The sequence below is a fragment of the Lygodium microphyllum genome, chromosome 14 (genome assembly GCF_053477565.2).
Source record: "Lygodium microphyllum isolate KBCC chromosome 14, Lygodium_microphyllum_v1.1.10, whole genome shotgun sequence".
NCBI classification, from domain to species: domain Eukaryota; kingdom Viridiplantae; phylum Streptophyta; class Polypodiopsida; order Schizaeales; family Lygodiaceae; genus Lygodium; species Lygodium microphyllum.
Genome location: NC_141148.1, coordinates 19412726 through 19434365, shown reverse-complemented (window position 1 = coordinate 19434365; position 21640 = coordinate 19412726).

Here is a 21640-nt window from a genome sequence, read left to right as displayed (position 1 = left end):
GGTTTAAAAATCTTTATGTGCATTGGTTAGAGTAGGAGAAGTGTATTTTGATTAGATTTGAGACATTAAGGTTTGTCAAATAGGGGAAAAGAAGAAAAAGATAACACTCTGTATAACCACAAAATAAAGAACATGAAAGAAATGAAAAAGATTTTTTATGTTTGGGAATAAAAATAGAGTGTAAGGGGAGAAAGAGAGAACACATATGTGAAAAGGGGAAAGAGAGAGTTTATTTGCACACTATGAGATTAAGAGAGAGCCATTGAGAGAGAGACAGAGAGCTACAAGTCCATAGGTAGTAGCAACAACAAACCTTGGCATTGACACATTCAGGTGTTCCATATATGCCCCGAGTCTTCATTGATGATTGTTACATTGATTAAGAATCCTCAGTGCATCAAAGGTTGTTCATTAAGTTAGTAAAATCATCAATATTCATGCCATTCAGCATGTTTCCCTATGCCACTTTCGGAGGACGGTGACTACGAGACTCATACGACAGACTCTCCAAACATTAGGCTCAAACGTCTGAGCCACTTAAGACCACTCGCACGTTCAACTCAGCAAGTGTCTACTTAGACTCAAACCAACTACTTGGCCTTAGATAGCTAACTCATATGCTTGAATGGGCACCCCTTATCTAAGTTTGAGTCTTACCACTCAGATGTCTACTTTTCTTTAGGAGCCCACTCGAATAGCCGAATCTAGGACTCAGATAGTCGAGTTTGGAACTCAAACAAGTTGTCTACAACTATGATTTTGACCATTTTTTCCCACTCTAGACCTTTGAGGCCCCATCTCTAGCTGTCCAGCAACCCAGATTGGAATCCAAATGAGCAAATGAAGCCATAGAGTTGTTTGCACTAAAAACCTTGACCTAGTAGTTTAGATGTGATTGAAATAACTTACAACTGATTGCTCACCTCGGATAGAGACCTAAGTTGATCGTCTTAGCTAAATATCCATTAGACCACCTATCAAAATCCACGAGAAACTTAAAACTAGCTGGCAGGAGAACTCATAATCCGCACGAAAAAACTATGACAGCATGAAGCTGATTGGATGCAATTGGCTTCATCAAAGGTTGTACTTTGCATTGTAGACACTTAAGCACATGTGAAAATTGGAAAGCCTAATTTTGCACAATCACATCGAGTTGCACTACACAAGTGTATAAGTATGTACACATTTGTAGATTAACTAGATTAATAAGGAGCACACTAAGGGGGATTGAGCTAAAACAAACCCACCAGTAGGAGTGCAAACTTGGGAATCAGAGGAGTGACCCAAGACACTAGGAACAAACATCTAGGGAAGATAGAACCATCTGATCATTAAGGGAAGGAAGAACTAGTCAAGATTAGAGACACATCTTTAGCTGGTCTAGTTAACCTCATAGAAGCACTAGTGGGTCAAGAGACAACCACCATGACAAGTACCAGCTCAATTGAGAATGAACTCAACCTTGACCTTGATCTTTACATGGTAGGGTACCCGGATGACATTCATAAACTTGTCACACAGTATGACCAGCAAATAAGGATATCGCATCATGAAAGACTTGAAGTTTTTGATATCATAGCCAACCTTGAGGAGGAGAGGAGTTTGGGAAGGATAGCATCGTAGCACATCATGAGCTAGAGCCTAGAGCAAAGGGCTCAGAGGTTGCACTACGAGAGAGATCTCAATGAGAATCACAAGATCCTAGCCATCTCAGAAGAAACAGAATGGGAGGCAATGCCAATAGGGAGAGAGCCTTAGAATTTGACCTTATAATGAGCACTCTACTCACAAAATGATTGGTAGATAATACTAGTGCCTAGCAAAGTGGGGCAATCTTGGTGGTATTATTGTTGACCTATCACCCCAAATACCGAAAGCCAAATGATGATACCCATTGCGGCCAAGCAACTAGATAAATATCAAGCAGGAAACAATCCCTACAACTTTTTCAAGTAGTTTGAGTAGGTGTGCAAGGCTAACAACCTCATGGACCCTACTCCATGGGCACAAGCATTTGGTCTTTGCCTAGGAGACAAGGGGGATAGACTTGGTTCACCAGTCTAGATAATGCCAAAAACAATAACTTCACCCATCTAAAGGATCTCTTCATCAAGAGATTCTCTGAGGTAGGATACTCTAATAGCCTCATTGTTAAGTTGATGAATGTCAACCAAAAAGGCAAAGAGGACATATGAGACCATCACACATGTGAGGGGTCTCTACAAGAGGATACCTACATTAGAGTTGAGTGACCCAATAAGAGAGCGGTCTCTACCGTATTCATTAATGGGATCTACAATGAAGAGCTCTTTAAGGCCATAGAGAGTAACTTAAACTTGCAAAGGGATGTTCTTACAAGAGTCTTTGAGGAGGCCATATGAGTGGATGATCTACTCAGAGAGATAAGCTCTCAGGCTATGCAAGAAGGGAGTAACACATTTAGAAACACCAAGAGAACTGCAACACTTAGTGAAAGAGCAAGACAAAGAAAATAGTGTCGACTAGACACCCAAGCAATAGCTGAGCTCAAGCCTAAGGAGATGATCAGGCTACAGGAGTCAATACAAAGGCTAGCACTACCTCACATGCAGTGTATGCACTGTGGAGGGAACTGCTTGCTAGAACTAAATGTCCCAATCCTAGATCTCAACCTTGTGCCAACTATGGAAGATTTGGGCATGATACTATGCAGTGCCGATTGCCAATATGTTTTCTTAGGCAACCTCATTTCAGAAAGGGAGCCCCTTTGGCTCTACCCATATCTAACGATTCAAAGCCAGATGCTCCAAGGATGTCGACATCAACCCAACAAGAATCTCTAGACCACTAGGACCTTTAGTGACCTAGCCACAAAGTGATGCTCTAGTGCAATTTGTAGAGCAATGACCAGAGTAAGACTCATACGTGAATCCTTATGTCTCTTATTATGAGGAGGGTAATCCCATATTGATGGATTTTAGGCATGTGTTGGTTAGGTAGAGGAAGAGGTAGAGGCCTAGGAGGAGGGAAAAACCATGAGCCCATAGCATGTTGGATGTGTGTCCATCTAGGTCATATCTCATCCTACTACCCTGAAAAGGAGCAAGCAAATAGAGAGAAGGAAGACTTGAAGTATCCCAAATGTGGAGTTACACACCTTTTCATAGATTTCCCTAGGTGAAAACTTTCTACTAGTTTAGCAATCATACCATTTGTGCTACTAGGAGTCTTTTGTGTCGAGTCACCTATCAATGATGCCACACCGCCTATCCCCATAAATGTAATGACTCGAGCCCAAATGCAACATGTTGATATCTATTACTGAGACCTAGCATCCTAGATGCAGCTTCTATAGGGAAGAAGAGTTGACAAAGGAGGAAAAAGAGGGTTGAGGCAAAAATAATGCTCAAGACAAAGAGTGAGACCATGTTAACAAAGGGAAAACAAGTCAATGATGCAAAAGTAGAAACATCTTCTCCTATGATAAGAGAGAAGGGAAGAACTAAGGTTGGACACCAACCAACAACTAGAGGTTGTGAATAAGGCCAAGGAATGGATTAATGAAGCACAAGCTCCCTTGTGAGATGATGAACCTATCATTGAGGATGAGATCAAGGAACTATCAACCATGAGCCCACCAATATCTTCCATGTACTCGAGAGCAGGAGAGGCCACCAATCTCTTCCATGTACTTGAGAGTAGGAGAGTCCACCAGTCTCTTCCACGTACTTGAGAGCAGGAGAGGCAACACCACCACATGCATAGCTGCATGGGCAAAGCATGGATGCTGCAAATAGGTGGGCCATCCAAGAGCATTGACAAGAAGCCCTCGATGTTGAGGAGGGTAAGACAGTTGACAATTTTCTAACCACACTAATATCAACTCCTATGACATTGTCATTGGGAGAATTGCTTAGGCAAAACCCTGCACTATGGCAAGGGTTAAAGCAATGGATAGAACAAATTGATAAACATGAACCATAAGACTTGCATGACCATGACACCATGACACACATACCCTTTGGAATCCTGAAGGGTTGGCCTTTAAAGATCGTGGAAACCTAATTCTCCATGAACTTCATAGTCATGAAGGGAGTGGATTATGATATCCTGCTAGGCAAAACTTGGATGTAATAGAGGATTGGGGTAATGGCTTGATGTTCTTAGGCAATAGATCACAAGCAATCTGACTAGAGATGGACACTTGGAAAATCTCACTAGGGGACCTAGATGCCATCTCTACCATGCTAAAGGGTGACTCAAAGGCTAGAAGTGAGTTTGGATCTATAATGAACTACATCCCTTGTCTTGAGGATGAGCGCAACTGGATGCATGTGTTGGCAATGATTGATCTTCCATTCTTAGATGATGAGGATGAATATGGGCAAGTTGTGGACTCAGCTAGTAAACCCAACAAATCCACAACCTTAAACCTACTCATAGTGCCCCTATGCATGATGGCTAGGAGTTCCATTAACCAACCTATGCCAATCACCTATTGCATCCCAACTAATAAATTGGAACTCCATAAAATCCTTGAGTGCCTATCAAGTGAGCTAGCTAGCAACTTAGTTGCAAATTTAAATCCCCTCAAGGATCTCATGGAAAGCAAAGAGTGGAAATGGACTAAGGTGCATGACTTAAACCCTGTCAAATAACTAGACTCTCATGACAAGTGAGAAAAAAATTGAGAATAAGAACCCTAAAAATGATGCACAATCCAAGTATAAGGATTTTGAGGATCAGTATGAAGACTATGGCTCCATTAGTAAGGGAGAACAGAGAAAGTAGAGACGATAGAATATGATATGAATGGAAGAGTGTAACGTACTGTCCTTGATTATGTGACAGATAACATTTTGGTAGTTGCCTAGAGTTTACGTTCCAGCTGTCACCATCCGTACTCTAACAAGAATGATTAGATTTTGTCCTCCCGGTTAGTTAAACCCTAGGTCTACCCTGTAAGGGAAACGTCCTGCCATTACCCATGGAGGACCGACTTGAAGGTTCCTAATTGACCTAACAATCACCAATCAACAACTAGGTCACATCTGGAGGTGTCCTTCAAGAGGCTTCTTGTCTAGAAGGAGCAACTACCATTACCCTTGGTTCATGGAGTACAACACTTTTTTCTAGTATCAGACTAAGGATTTATGAAATCCCTCATAGTGCTCTGGCGCAGCCTCCGTACATTTCCCCTAAGATAATTTACAGTTCAGGTTCTAAGGCCAAACCCTAGGTAAGTCACGGAATCGGCCTTCCTAGGGTTTCTTCCTAGCATTTGTTCTTGGAGAAACCTCTCAGCTAACCGAGACCACCTGCGCTAGGATTGGATTCATTGGGAATCCATCCATCTACTTCTCTCTATGGAAGTTCTTAGTTAACCTACCACATTACGTGAAACATATAAAAATAGCTTCATTAATTTAAAAAAAAAAATCCTTTTATGCATAGTTGTTTGTTTGCGTAATTTACTCATGGATATAGAATCAGAATAAAACAAATTCATTGATTATGTTCCATAATGTGTGTTGTCTCGCCCATACAGGAGAAAAATTACAATTTCATCTGCTGCCTCATCCGGCGCATTTGCATGTCACCAAGATCGAATCCACCTATAGCAAGTGTTTTTAGGTGTCCCAAGTAGAACTTGGGCCATATAAGGGACTCAATAGTTCCTAGGTGAGTAAAGGATTTACTAGCCAGAGCCCCCTTGGCACCGTATCCACTTCTTACTTAATACGATCCCTATCAGGAGACCTCTCACCATCCAAGCCGGTCCATGCTTTCATGGAAGTAAAAATATCCCCTCTTGGTATGGGTATTTAGCACCTATGCTTGGGGGAGGTATATGGCTCCTCAATTTATATCGGTTCCAATACTTAATTCAACCAGGATCTAATCTAGAAAATCACAAACAAGATTGATGTCTTTAAGCATTTACGACTTCAAACAATCGTGCAACTTTCAAGTGATGATTAATCTCGTAGCAATCGACCTTTGAAATTCACACAGTGAGTTCTTCCCCTAGGGTATCTAGATTTTGGGGTTTCTAACCTCTCAGTTTAAGGTTTATAATGACATTGTTGTAACCAAGTTTCATGGCCTTAAGTCTGTTTCTTCAACTTAGAGATATTTTCTATCTTAAAATCTTCTATCAAAGCTTCTAGATTAAACTATATCCTTGACTAATTTCTTCGGGGTTCATTCTTAATAAATCCATCTTGAAAAATTACTCATGATTTCTCTTGAGTTCTAGAATTTCATAGTTTTCCTAACACTTTCTATCCTATAAGATGTTCTAATAATTTACCAAGTGAATACTCTAAGATCACAGTATTTCTTAAGAGACTTATCTTATTTCTATTGAATTTGGATATAAATTTTTAGAAAAAATTGTGGTATTGAAATTGGTAAAGGGTTGTTATCCGCGTCTATGAATCCATTAGTGACTCTCGTGCTTGCAGCTCCAACTGTTGCTTCCATGTTAGTAGGTCATTTGCGATTTCCACTTTTGAATTCTTTTTCTTTGGGGCCATGACAGAAATATGATTTGTAGAAGAAGAAGAACACGACAATAATACTGGTTGGCAAGGGTGTAAGACTCTCGATGATGATGATGGTTATTGTGGGATTCAATGATGTAGGCCTCACGTATGGTTCTTCTTGCTTCATAGAGAGCAATACTTCTCTCTCTCTTAGCAAGCAAGGGTAAGAACAAGGGTAGCTCTTTCTCTAGTATAGAGCAAGAGCGAGAGAATAGGTATGATCTCTCTCTCTTGAGTAGAGGGAATAGGGACGAGAGTAGATGTATGACTTCTAATCAGATTGATAGAATAGGATAAAGTTCTTCAGTGTCTTCTCTTCTTGGATTAGAGTAGAATAGGATGAGAGATCTTCAACATATCCCCTTCCTTGGGTTGAATGGAATGATGTCTCTTCATCTCACGAAATAGAGTCTCCTCCTTCTTGATCAGTGTCTTGTCCTCGTCAAGATTGCTCTTCCCTCTCCTTGGTCATCCCCAATCCCTCAATTTATAGTTTTGCAGGGGGGTAAAAGAGAGGACACTTGCTTTTTTAGCTTTTTTTGATGACATCATTGATGACAAAGAGAGAACACTTTCTTTTAGCATTTTTTATGACATCATTAATGACATCAGAGAGGGAGTTCCGTTTTGTAGCACGAAGATAAAAATTTACGAATATATGGGCAAGCACCGTGTGGCGCATTGTCAGGCAGCTGTCACTCCAAGGCTTATGACCAAGGCGATGGCCAAGGCATAGACCTTGGCATCTTAGTCTTGGCATACTTGGAAATCGGCTACAAAGGCTTTGTTGGTGCTGTTGGCTGTGCGTGAGAAGCTTCCACTAGCTTGTAAGAAAAACTTTCCGGGAGGTCACCCACCCCAGCAGCAGTGTCGTCACCCAAGTGCACTTAATTGCCAACAAGTGACTATCCATTAGGCTAGTTCTTTTTGTTGTCCTATACTACAAAGTTTTAATAAGCTAGTCTTGGGAGGGTCTCCCAAGTCTTTCTTCCATGAATTGGCATATAATACCTCATTAATAATAATAATAATAATCTTCATAATGAGAGTCAGTTTCATAGTTAGAGCTAGTTTAAAATGTGCAACATAAATCAATTTTCTTTGGAATGTATACACACATTAAAATAAACTAAGTAATGGGGACATTACAAAGAGTGATTGAGAAAATTAGAGCTAACACTAAACCTTGAGAGGTCAACATGATTAGAGTGAACAAAGGAGTTGCCAAGGTAGATTGCGGTTGAGCTTGTTAGATAGAATGCCTAGAGGTGGTAGATTATGAGCAAGCCGGATTAGTTTAGCCTTGCACCACACTGTTATTTGGAATGGAGTCAACCTTAGAGCTATGGCCACTAGGGGAGACAACCTTGTCTAATGAGGATTGTGAATACAAATCTGAGTTAGAGGTGAGCTTTGATAGTGACCTCGAAATGCCTCGACCACATGAGACCAAATGCACCAAGGGAACCTCCTAGTCCACCTAAGGCACAAGAGGCTAAAGGAAAAGAGAAGGAAACAATCAAATTCTTTAGATGGATGAACGATAGAAGAGACCCTAGGACCTACCCGAGCACTTCATGAGGTTTAAGAAGGGTGATCAAATAGTGGTGTTAGTAGGAGCCAAGTAGAAAGGGCAAGCAAGTGAACCCATCGAAGGACTAGCCAAAGATAAGGAAGTCAACTTGGTAAGGGAAGGGAACAAGCCCCCGAGTACATAGCAGACAACCTAACTAAGGAGGAGGAGAATAATCTCATAAATATCTTAAGAAAATTCTCCAACATGTTTGCATGGTCCTTAGACGAGTTGAAAGGAATAGATCTGAGTATTGTGACTAGTGATATTCCTATGACCCCCTGATGCAGTATGAATTAAGCAACGACCATACGTGATGAATCCTAAGCATGCACATACAATGAAGGAAGAGATTGATAAGTTATTGAAGGCTAGATTCATATAGAAGATAGAGCACATAGACTAGGTATCATCCATAGTCATATTCATGAAAAAGAATGGGAAGACTTGAGTGTGCATAAACTGTAAGAAGGTGAATGCAGCCACAAAGAGAGACAACTACCCATTATCATACATTGAGCACATGCTAGAGAGAGTGGCATAAATGGAAGCCTACAATTTTTTGGATTGTTTCTCAAGGTATAACCAAGTGCAAGTCTATTCGAAAAATAGGTACAAGACAAAATTTGCCACCAAATGGGGGGGATGTTTGCCTACATAGTTATGCCATTTGAACCGACTAATGCCAAAAATGGTGTGCATCTTCAAGGACATGCTCAAAAAATGGTTGGAACTATTTGTCAATGACTTGTGCATTCACACCAACTAGGAAAAACACTTAGAAAAGCTACAAATAGTCTTTGAATGGTGTAGCAATATGGTCTCTCATTGAACCTCCTAAAGTGCTAGTTTTGGATGAGGCACGATTATATTTGAAGGCACGTTGTGTCGAGGAAAATGATAGCCATAGACTCCTTGAAAGTTATAATTGTTGGCCTTCCCCCTGTGACCAACTTCAAGGGAGTTCAATGTTTTTTAGGCCACACAAGGTACTACCAGCGGTTCATGCTGAACTATGCATTGATTACAAGACCTTTGTATAAGCTATTGATAGTGTTTTATTGGACCGAAGAATGTCAACAAACCTATTAAAGGCTTAAAGAGGCTTTGACTTCAACCCCTATCTTAAGAGCCCAAGATTGATTGATTATCTTCCATGTGCACATTGATGCCTCAAAGTTTGTTGTGGGGGCTGTGTTGTGCCAACATGGTGAGCATAACCTAGTCTATTTGGTGAGGTTTGCTAGCAGATAGATCATTGATATAGAAATTAACTATTCCACAATAGAGAGGGAAGGTTTAGCCATGGTATTCATCATCAAGAAGTTTAGAAGCTATCTTTTGGTGACACCCTTTACCTTCTTTGTGGATCATCAAGCATTGCTTTATCTTATGAATAAACCATGTGCAACAGGATACATTGCTTGATGGTTTCTTTTGCTTTTGGAATTCAACTTCTCTGTGGTAATATGCAAAGGAAAATAGCACTATATGGCAGATCATATGTCCCACACATACCTACAGGTGAAGCGGCTAGATAGGGCATCATGGATGACCTACCGGATGCACATCTTTTTAGAATGTCCAGTGAATAAGATTTGTTTAGAGTAGACCTCACACCTTATTGGGTAGATGACATAGTCCACATTCTAAATAATAGATTGCCTGAATGAACCATAGAAAAAGCTAGGTTAAGGATATTTATCTTGAAAATCCAACCATATCAGTTGATTACAAGACAATTGTATTGATTAGGACATGATGGATTCTTAAGTAGATGTGTTTACAAATATAAAATGCATGGTGTGCTCACTGAATCACATTGCAGGATTATTGGAGGACATTTTAGTGGCGGAGACACCATAGTACGCAAGGTGCTCTAGTCTCAATTGTGGTGGCCAACATTTTCGTGATGTAACTAAGTTTATGAAGCACTGTGATAAGTGCCAATAGACTAATGTCTTGACTTGTGAGGACAAGATGGAGTTGACCCTAATGATTGCATGCCAGCCATTCAAGAAATGGAAAATTGACTTCATTGGTCCAATCAACTTTGCAGCACAATACTCACAAGCCAAGTACATCATTGTTGCCACAACCATTCAAGAAATGGGAACTTGACTTCATTGGTTCAATTAGCCCTGCGGCACAGTACTCATAAACCAAGTACATCATTATTGCCATGGACTATCTCACCAATTGGGTAGAAGCTTGAGCGACTTGCAAAAATGATGCTAGGACCATGACTAAGTTCATTTGGGAGCAAGTAATCTCACGGTTCAGCTGCCCCATAGATTTGGTTAGTAACCAAGGCTCATACTTCATCAATGAAGTGATTTCTCACTTATTATCCACCTTCTTAATAATCCATACAAAGTCCTCACCATATTACCCTCAGAATAACAGTCAAGTTGAATCCGCAAACAAGATCTTGGTGAATGTCCCAACAAAAGTAGTCAGTGCTTCATGCAATGACTAGAACAACAAGCTCATGGCAGCTTTGTGGCCATATAGGATGGCCTACAAAACAACCGTAGGATAGATCCCATTCAAATTGACTTACTGAACCAAAGCAATTCGACCAATAGATCCAAGCTTGAGAGTAGTAGTCCAAGAGATATGGGAGGGTGAGCAAGCATGGACAAATCAGTTGGTAGAGCTAGAACACCTATCTGAGACTCATCTCATTGCAATCCATGCTCTAATCTATGAAAAGGCACAAGGCAAGAGTTGGTTTGACAAACATGTCAAACAATGATACTTAAGGCAAGGAGACTTAGTCTTGCTATACTCTGTTAAGTGACACAAGAAAAATATGAAGATTAGGGGATTGGGACCTTTCAAGGTTCACAATATCAGTAGAATGGGCAATGTAGAACTTGAAACCCTAGAGGGGGAGGGCATAGAATTTTTCAACAGGAATCACATAAAAAAGTTTTACCCTCCTCTACATCCACTTCATGAACCTCCAATAATAGGACCACTAAAAAATGTGAGAATTGTAACCATCATAGAACTAGAGGAGGAGGAGGAGGACGCAGTGGTGGCTCCAATGTCTTCCTGTGAAAAATTGTGATTGCTCAAAAAGCATACACCTTTGATGCACTAATTGATGAGGGAGCTAAATCTAATATCTTAATGTATGATCACTGGACTGCCATGAGTCAACCCCAATTGCAACCAACCCATGCAAAACTTAGCCCATTTGGGAGGTAGCCGTATACACTCTTGGGAAAATGCAAAGTAATGGTTTCTATCAAGACTGAGAGCCTACCCATCATTTTTTATGTGCTACCTACAGGAAAAGTGTGGGTCACGTGTTCAAAAAAAAGCTCACTATAATATTGACTATGACTCGCACTGTATCCATCTTGCCATTGGCAATGTTTGAATAATAATAGCTTTTAGCAAGGGCACCATAACCATCCAAGAGCCTATAGTGTCACCAGTAGTTAAACCTAGTGTCAACCCTAAGGAGAGGGGTAGTGTGCCACAATGCACACCCATGATAAAGTCCCACCAGTGTGTCTAGAGACTACAACCAAAGTTATGATCCAAACACTGAAGTGGATCCCCAAGCATAGACCACAATCTTACAAATACCAATCATTTGGAACTCCACACTCTAGACCTAAATAGAGAAGCTGGCACTCCTATAATTCACATGTGACTAGGCTACACTGGATCCCAAAAGCCCTATTGCGAGCACAAGGTTACTATGAAGGTAACACCTTGCTGTAGCTACCTAAACTCTCAAGTGCCATGTATGATCCTCAATCTCATGCTCCAAAAACTAAGGCCCAGAAACATCAATCAAAACAGGGGAAGAGAAAAACCAAAAGAAAGGGTGCTCAATTGATGAGTACTCCAATGGTCTATTGACCCAAAGCTCAACCAAAGTCAATGAGAAACTGTAAAATATTACACGGCACAGCGAACAGAATCTGAGAAAGAGATAGAGAGTACACAACAGATAAGAGGAGAATCAGTAAATTCTTTAACTCCAAACAACTGATACAAAGATGGCTCTGTCCACCCGTGCACTTCCACTGTGTAAAGCTTAGATGGCGATCTAGACAGAAGATAGGTGAAGAGTTTAAGGCTAGCTGGAACAACAACTCTGACTGGGTGAAAGATGAGTGTATAATGGCTGCGAAGGGGTTTAGCTTTTATAGCCCGTGAAGGTTGTTAGGTCGGCCTGCTGACCGACCTACCATATGAGCCTCCACTAGTCGGCCAGGGAATATTCCAGGGAATATTCCCTTTACCATCGGGCTGGGGGCGCTGCCCCCGGACCCCCGCCAGGGGGGCCGCTGGCCCCCCTGGGACCCCCCAGCCAGGGGCCGCTTCTGCGGCCCCCCTGACCCCACAATAGGGGCCCCTTTTAACTCCCTTACCACGCAACTCAATGCAATGTGCCTCGAGTTGCTACTAGCTTAACCACTCCGTCTAACCCAAAGATTAGACCCACAACAGTCACCTTTTTGCCATCCGGTCACATAGACCTCATCTGATATACAAGTCAGGACTCAACCAATGTCCGGGCTCACATTTGGCTTCTCCTCATAATGGGGGCCTTACAACTTTGAGCACCATGGATCATTGGTAGCACCTAATGAGGGTGGGGCATTGATCATATCTAACAGAAACCACTCTAGAATGAGCTTATACCTAAGGACTTTGATGTGACCGATATTGTAAAAACTGATGACAAAGTGTAACTAAAATCCAAACTTCTCACACCAAGCTTGACCCACCCAATGAGAATCCCAAAGTGGAAGTATCGCATATCAACTAGTTCATTCCAACTAAACCAAATCCACTAGAGTAGGCCTTAGGCCGTCCAAAATAATGATGATCCATTCTTGAAGTGGCTTACAACATGGCCATGGACATAGGGGATGACTTAGAAACATGGATTTGATGGTTGGACTCAACTTTCACATTGTTTACTAGAAGTTATAAATGTTTGGACCTAGGCCTACTTGATGAACCCATAGCAAATGAGGTATGTTCCTTGCTATGTTCTTGGAAAGAATACAAATTCATCTTCACTAAGGCCTCCAAATTGTGGAAGAGATGATTGCCCACAAAATCTCACGAGAAAAGGGCTTAAGCAAAAACTTAATCACCTCCTACAAGAGCAACAAAATTTCCATGACACCACAAGAACTTGCAGATCTCCAATGATTAGTTGAGTCTGAGTTTGCTTTCTTATGCAAGTGGTATACTCTGTGCATTCAATGGGATCAAGAGGGTTATCAAATCATGACCAATGCCATGCGGAGCAACAATGTGCCATCAAGACTTCTGAGTATAACAACCCAACGTATGTGGCCCCAACCTCATTTAGGGTATTAGACATGACAAGAAATCAGCTTTTAGATGACAATATCATGCTACATCCATACTAGGATAGAATCCTAACTGAGGAGGAACTTCACATTGCAAGTCGAATCAACTCAGGTGACCTCTTGATCGACATATTGATTTATATCACACAAGTAGGCATTGGTCCACAAGATATGGACTGTCATGCGACACTAGAGTATAACCTAGAGTTTTGTGACAAGCTCTTGAACCAGTAAGGTACATCTAGAATGCACTAAAGATGATTACACTTTTATTCCTACAATCCTAGGAAAGATTTTCATCCTTTCCAAGGGGGGAGAGGTAAAAGTGAAAGATGAATGAAAAATTGAAATAGGAATTGAACTTTAAAGGGAAGAATGAATGCTTCTTCTTTTGGTAAATATGCTCCATGAAGTTCTTGTGTAAAAAATATATGGATTGATTGATGTGTAAATTCTCATTTTATGATTTATATATTTCATCATCGACTATTGATCTTTCTAGTCACTTTAACTTTTGTGTAAGAAATACCCGTTAAGGAGAACTAATTGTGGGCTATTGTGTAGTGATAGGAACCCAAAAATGGAGGGGCAATAAGATAAAGCCAATAGGCTCCCCTTCAGAAAAGAGCAACACAGAAGATACAACTTAGCCATGGAGATATGCATGTTCAACCAACTGAAATACTATAGCATCCACAACCTAGGGGGTTTGGTGTATAACGTGCACGCTCCTCAAATTGCAGGATATGTCTTAGTAGTCCATCGGGATTTATATCTAGAAGACACCACCCGACACTCCCAAGGAATGACACGGGGTTTGCCAACTAAGGTCTCTTGAGTTTGCCCCGCAATGGAACTTATCCAGCCGTTCCCACTAGGATCAACCTTAAGTCTGGGTTCCTTGTAATCAGGTCTTCTTAACAGCCTTCTAGCATCGGTCTACCACTGCTCCACTTTGCGCAAACACAATTGGGCCAAAGCAGTCTCATACCACACTTGGTTCAAATAGAATGGGAAACGAGAGGGATGCATCACTTGACCTCTCTACCCGTAGGGCATAGTCCCATTCCGGTCCTCTAAAATGGTATGAATCAGGGTTCTAACCAACGTTGTCTAAGGTCATCGTTTGACTTTTCTTAATATTCCTCGTTAACATTTCCTTTGAGGAAAGCTCTCGGCTAACCGAGACCACCCTTCCATAGGATAGAACCATTGGTCACATCCACCACGCTTCTCTCGGGGGTTGTTTTAGTTATGTAATTACCTACCACATTATGTTTGACATATAAAAGTAGCTTCCTTAATTAACCCGTTAATCACATGTTTCTTTACGTAATTTAGGGCACATACATGAAGACAAGATAAAAAAGATCAAACACTTCCTTAACTTATCTTCAGATTAATGTTTGTCTCCTACCCATATAGGAGAATTAAGTGTTCCTTTTTGCCTCCACAGAAAAATCCTTCCGTCTCCTGACAATAAAACCCGAAGGTTTATCCTATCAAGATTCCGCATTGTAACTAGTATCAAGGCCTCGAGATCCCATCTCGAGTCATGTAGAACACTTGTGTAGGGGTCAGAGGCATTAGGATTTACGGCCAGAGCCCCCATTGGCACCCAAGCGTCCTCCTACGCCAAGTAATTTTCACGGAGAGACCTCTCGCGGCGGGTTCGGTCCACATTCCTGGTGCGGATTCATAACCCCCTTGGTTAGGGTTTGGCGGTTCATGGGGGGTGGCTAGCGCCATCCTTCCTTAATTATCCCTTTAGGAAATCAACCATAGCTAAAGAAACCAGCTTAAAAACAATTACTAGGGAAAACATCCCTTTTGTTTCCATGGCAATCAGTCATCTCAGACCCGGCCATGCAATCATCAATCACACCCCACTTGGATTAACATCCAAAACCACATTAACAAACAGTTGAATGCACAACCTCTTGCTTCAAGGCATTGCAATCCCATTGCATGCACAATTATAATTTAACTTGGATGTATCAAAACACTTGCTCAAGGGATTGACAACCTTTTCAAACAACCAAGCATAACTTGGGTCAACAATCCATTTAGGTTAGGTCACCAGCTTCAATTAAGCTAGGAGTGTATCCATTTGTGACAGTCCACAACATGATCGATAAAATAATTCGCAAGCAATTCCTAATGCACCAGATCTCATGAAGGTCTAGGTTTCTATCCATTAGTGCAATTGCATCCTATGAACGGAAGCTATCATTTCATGTGTTTCTTTTAGTCATGATCGCGAAGCATGAATTCTAAATGACTATTCATGCATTGAACTAGTTTAAAAGCTATTATTTTATGTGAAATGATGCAAAAATATTATCATTCTATGTGTGTAAAAGCTATCATTTCATGCATATAAACTTATGCGAACTCCATACTCTATCATTTCACGCATGCAACCTAGCGCTTAGAGTAAACAAAAATCCTAAGACTCGTCCTTGTTAATGCACGTAGCTAACCCCTTCATTTCTTCCATAATTAATTATAAAGCTTAAAGAACCTGGGTTTGATTCATGATCATAGGGGCATTTGTTGCGTTGATCGCTCCGCTTGCCTCCCCCGCATTACCGATACCAATGGTAGCTTTGGCACCTACGCTTCCCGCGACTTTCTTTTTGGGAGCCATTTCCACGCGGAGTTTGGATAGACCGGACCTTAACGGCCTTCAAGATGACAGGCTCATGTAGGAAAGATCATTAGATGGGGGTCCTTCGCCAAGGGGGTGGTTTGAGTGTGGCTCCTCAAACCTTCACCTCTCACCAACTCTCTCCCTCTCTCTCTCTCTCTTTCTCTCTTTCTCTCTCTCTCTCCTTCTTCTTCTCTTCTCCTTCTCTCTCTCTCCCTCTTCTTCTTCTACTTCTTCTCTCCTTCTCCTACTCTCTCTCTTCTTATTCTTCTTCTTCTTCTCTTCCTCTTCTCCTACTCTCTTTCCCTCTCTTCTTCCTCTTCTTCTTCTTTTCTCTTCTTCTCCTACTCTCTCTCTCTCTCCTTCTCCTCTTCTCTCCCTCTCCTCTTCCTCCTTCTTCTCCTTCTCTCTCTCTCTTTCTCTCCTCCTCCTTCTCCTTCTCCTTCTCTCTCTCTCTTCCTCTCCTTCTTCTTCTCCTCTCTTCTTCTCTCTCTCTCTCTTCTTCTCCTTCTTCTACTTCCCCTCTCTCTCCCTTCTCTCTCTCCTTCTCCTCTTCTCTCCCTCTCCTCTTCCTCTTCTCTCTCTCTTTCTCTTCTTCTCTCTTCTCCCCTTCTACCTCTTCTTCTTCTTCTTCTTCTTCTTCTTCTTCTTCTCCCTTCTCTCCTTCTACCTCTTTTTCTTCTTCTTCTTCTTCCCTCTTCTCTCCTTCTACCTCTTCTTCTTCTCCTCCTCTCTTCTCTCTCTCTCTCTCTCCCTCTCCTTCTCTCTTCTCTCCCTCCTTCTCTTCTTCTCCCTCTCCTTCTCTCCCTCTCCTCCTCCTCTTCTACCTCTTCTTCTCCTTCTCTCTTCTCTCCTTCTCTACCTCTTCTACCTCCCTCTCCTTCTTTTCTGCTCATGGAGGCCCGCAACAACTGGCGATCAAGGAGGGGGGGAAAGTGTGCTGCAGAACCGAGGGGGGGGGCGCTGTTGTTACTGTTGGGGCCGGCGCTGTAATCGCCAACAGGGGGTCTCTGTTGTCATGGCCAGGTGGTAGTGCCTACACAGAAGATGGAGGGGGGGCCGTTCTAACAGCCGACAAGGGAGGGGGAGGATCCTCCCCTTTTATAGGAGGGGGAGGAGCTGGGCATGGCCACCACCCCTCCCACCTAGGGGCTGCATGCCCCCCATTACCAACCACATCACTCCCTCTCTCTCTCTCCCCGACGTGCTATCGGCGGGGAGAGAGAGAGGGAAAAATTTTTGCATTAATAATAACTTTTTTCCCATTAAAAAGGGGGGGAAAGTTCCTATGCAAGGGGGGGGGGGGGGGGGAAGAAAGGCACAAGCATATTACATGGTGACATTTGAAGAGGCCATTAGGCAAATGATATAATGATGCAATCTTGCCAAGTACCTGGAGAAGGTGGGGCAGGACATCAACCATAGAAAATGCACTAAGTTCTTGAGGATCTTTGATCCCCAACTATGGGATGCTGGGGATGGACAAAAGAAATTATACACAATGATGGAATCAGCTTGGTTGACATCCCTAATCCCACCATCGGACTACAAGAAAATTAAGACCATGCTCTCTTCTCAAGCCAAAGATACAATGCCCTCATGAATATAATAGGAGTGCCATTGCTTGAGAGTCCTGTATCAAATGCACTAGATGAGATAAACTAGGATGCCTATGTTCAAAAAAAAATCCACGCATAAGCAAAGGTGCTAGCAACAATGCTAGAAGGGCAGCAGAGGGGGAGTCTCCAACTACCATAACAGAGTCAGAAAGGACTAGCATCCAAGGCATCGACCATAGGGTTTGGAGGGGTACTCATGGCTATAATCCAGGAAACCTTGGGGGAGATGGAAATAGAAGAAGTAGTAGAGAAAACCTCAAAACCATCATGAATCTAAGAGGAGCATCACTCCCTCACTCTGCTGAGCTTGCCTATTTCATTCTTAGTAGTAGAAGAGTAAGGGGAGGATTAATTCAACAAGGATTAGCAATTCAAAAGCATAATGAAGTGCTAATTAGAAAGAGGCTAATTGGCCCACTCAACAGAGCAAGGGACCTTGAGTGAATGGATAGTCAACAAGTAGCAAGGCTCAAAGCTATCAAGCCAAGGGGAAAGAAGAAATATCACATTGAAAATCCCCATCAAGAGAGTCTGATCCACCTCAAAAGAACATAGAGAATTGCAAAGGGTGAAAGAAGAGTCTAGAAGGCTTGAAGAGGAGTGTAGGAAGAAATTAGAGGAAGATGAAGAAAGACTATTGCAATGAGAAGAGGAACAGATAGCGATGGCTATTAGGAGATCAGTGGATCAACCCTATCGATCTTAGAAATTAACAATGATGAACCCCACTCACAAGGATGTGCTAGGCATGAGTATTGTGGCAAAAGAGGCAGGATTAAGGCTTGTGGTGGAAGGCAAGGAAAGGGCCACTCTAAGGAAAATAGATACCTAGAGCTAGAAAATGAGGAGTTGAAGAAGCAAAGAGAGGACGAAAGAAACAAGCTGCATGCAACAAAAACACAAAAGGATGAGGAGTCCAAGAAGAAGTTAGTAGAGCCACATAACCAACTTCAAGGATCTCTCCATGAAGAAGAAATCCTAAAGGAGCAAGTAGAGCACTAAAATCAGGAAAAAGAACAAATGTGTGTATTGTGGCGGGAGTAGAGCATTGTAGACACCACTTTGACCCAGTACCAGAATCAAGGGCTGAAGCAGATGAAAGAGAAGTTAGAGGAATGGTTAGCCAAGAATGAGGATAGAATCAAAGAGTTAGCTTACTGACTAGCCAATTTAGAGAGTAAATGCCTCATGGTAGAGAGCAAGCCGCAGTTATAGAGACAGGGATGTTGGAGTAACAAAGAGCTTTTTTAAGCACATTGCTAAACATAACACAATCAAGAGAAGAAGAGACCCTTGAGGAAGTAAAAAGGAAATCAAATCTAGCAAGGAGAGCATTGCAACATGGACTCCAAGCCAAGGCACCCAAACCTAGCACTAGCTTAGGAGTGGAGGAGCAATGAGCACATCTGATCTTAGTTGGATTGACCACACAAAAAATCAGTTGGCTAGGGTTTGGGGATCTAGAGCAATCAGCACAACCTCTCCCAAAAGAGCCAACAAAGACAATCAAATGGTAGCAAGGTATATCGAACGACTTACAAACCATCCATTGGGGGGGGGGGGGGGGGGCAAACACCCTTTAAGCTAACCTATGGGACATAAGCAATCCTATTGGTCAAATTCTTTGTTCCAAGCCCATTTGGTGGAATTGGAATGTTTCTCTAAAATGTGACTTATAGCCATACATGTTGAGATATTGGAAATCACATCTAGCTTAGCCTCTTTGTATGGAGTAGTGTGGCTCATGATACAGAATCCCATATGCATAGTGGTGGAAAGTGTAGCTTAGTCTATTCTTATAAAGCATTGTACTTACTCTCATTTTGAATGAAATGTCATAGTACTTTTGTACTTTCAACAAAGTGTTTGTGTCATTGTCAATCCACTACACAAGATTGTGTTTATGAATCCAAGCTTCCATCTTGGAACCTATTTCACTTGTGTGACATTTGGTCTTGATGTCTGTTACCTCATGAACTCACTCTTCCTCTTTAAACCTCCATAGCCATGCTCTAGATCTGGCATTTTTACATGGTATCAGAGCCTAGTCGGGCATGCCTAAGCTCTACAAATCACTCCTTTAGCTCCTTTCAATCTTTTATTAGCTCAGCTTGACATAAACCCTTCATCTTCCACCTCGATCTTCACTCTATCTCTCTTGGCTGCCATAGATACAACCTACCTACCTCTGTGGAGCAGCCATATCTCTTCAACTAGGCCATATCTCTTTAAGCTTTCTCTTGAGAGTTTCTCCTTAGGTCAAAGAGCATCTTTCCAGCCCAAAATTTCCTGACATTGTGTAAGATATAGGCCGACATTGTTGAAAAACACAGATATGGCCAAATTTCAATGTTGTAAATTGGACATATTATCTCTCCCTACTGTGAACATTATTCCATGAGTTACTATAGGGAATTTTTTGCTTATATAGGTGACTTATTTTAGCTAAGAGGGCTTGAGAAAATTCCACTCCAACAGAGAGATATTAGAAGATTACTCAGAGGTTGTACTTCAAGAAGCCATAGCCAACTTGCTGCTATTCAACTGATGGTGCCATCATCACACCTCGCAAAGTCAAGGGCTACCATAGAGATTTTGATGTTTATCATATGGCTACCTCCTAATAAAATTTCAACTCAAATGATCCACTAGGTGAGCTACTACAACCAAAATATCAAGGTGTTGTCATGAAACCGTAACTGGCAGCCATAGCCACTTACCTTCAAGCTCATTTTTTTCCTACATTTTCTCTCTCTTGCCACTTAAACCAAACCTCTGCCACTCTGATCCACTAAGAATTGAAGTTTCCAGCAAGATTTTAGTATCCAACAAGCAAGCCTTGGAAAGTTTTTGAATATTTGAAGCTTTCATTGAAGTATAAGCATCAAGCATAGTGAGATTTTATGCTACCATTGCTTGTATTTTCAACACATTGCAAGTCAACTTGGTTATTGATCAACCTCAATCAAGTGAAGCCATTTTGAAGCTGTTTCAAGCAAGATTTTCCCATCAAATCAACAAGGAGGGGAGAAATCCAAGCATAAAAGCATCAAACTCAAGTGCATGAAAGCATAGTATCTATTGATACTTATCAAGTGTTACTTGACACTACATTCCTTGTGTCTCTTGACACAATTAAATCTTCTACTACTCAGATCTGAGTGTTTTGGTGTTGATTTGCTATTCCAACATGGGCAAAGTGTCTCCAATTGCTTGGTTCAAAGGGGTCGGGTTTCACACCTCGCAAACCCGCATCAAGCTCATTTTGATGAAGAAGGGCCTTTGGCCATCACCAATGACAAGGAGAAGAAGCATTGAGATGCGAACCTTGTAGTTACTTGGAAAAATAATAATGATAAAGCACATGCCATCATTAAGCTAGAATTGGATGACAGCTATATCCACCATGTGGATACCTGTGAAACATCTACTGATACACGGAAGAGATTAGATACTTTGTTTGGTGCACAATCAAAGTCATCTAAGCATGGATTACTGATTGAATTTTTCAGACTAGATATGAAATCAAACACATCTCTTGCAACTCCCTTAAACTACATGGAAGGTTTCTTAACTCAGCTTGTGGGAATTGATCTCAAGATAGATGAAGAAATTTGTATTGGTGTGTTGTTAAAAAGCCTGCCTCCTCACTATAATAGTGTATCAACTACATTGATCAAAATGGCTAGTCCTAAACCAGTTGACATTAAGGCCTCCCTACTAGAAGAAGAAAAGAAGGTAAAATCCAAAGAAAAACCAAGCACCTCTAAAGATGAACAAATGTTATATGTAGGTACCAGGTACAAGGGCAAGAAAGATCAACTGGTATGTGACTTCTACAAAAGGATCGGGCACACAGAGAAATTCTGTCATGTCGAAGAGGTCCCAAAAGGTATGTCTAGTTGCCGTTAAAG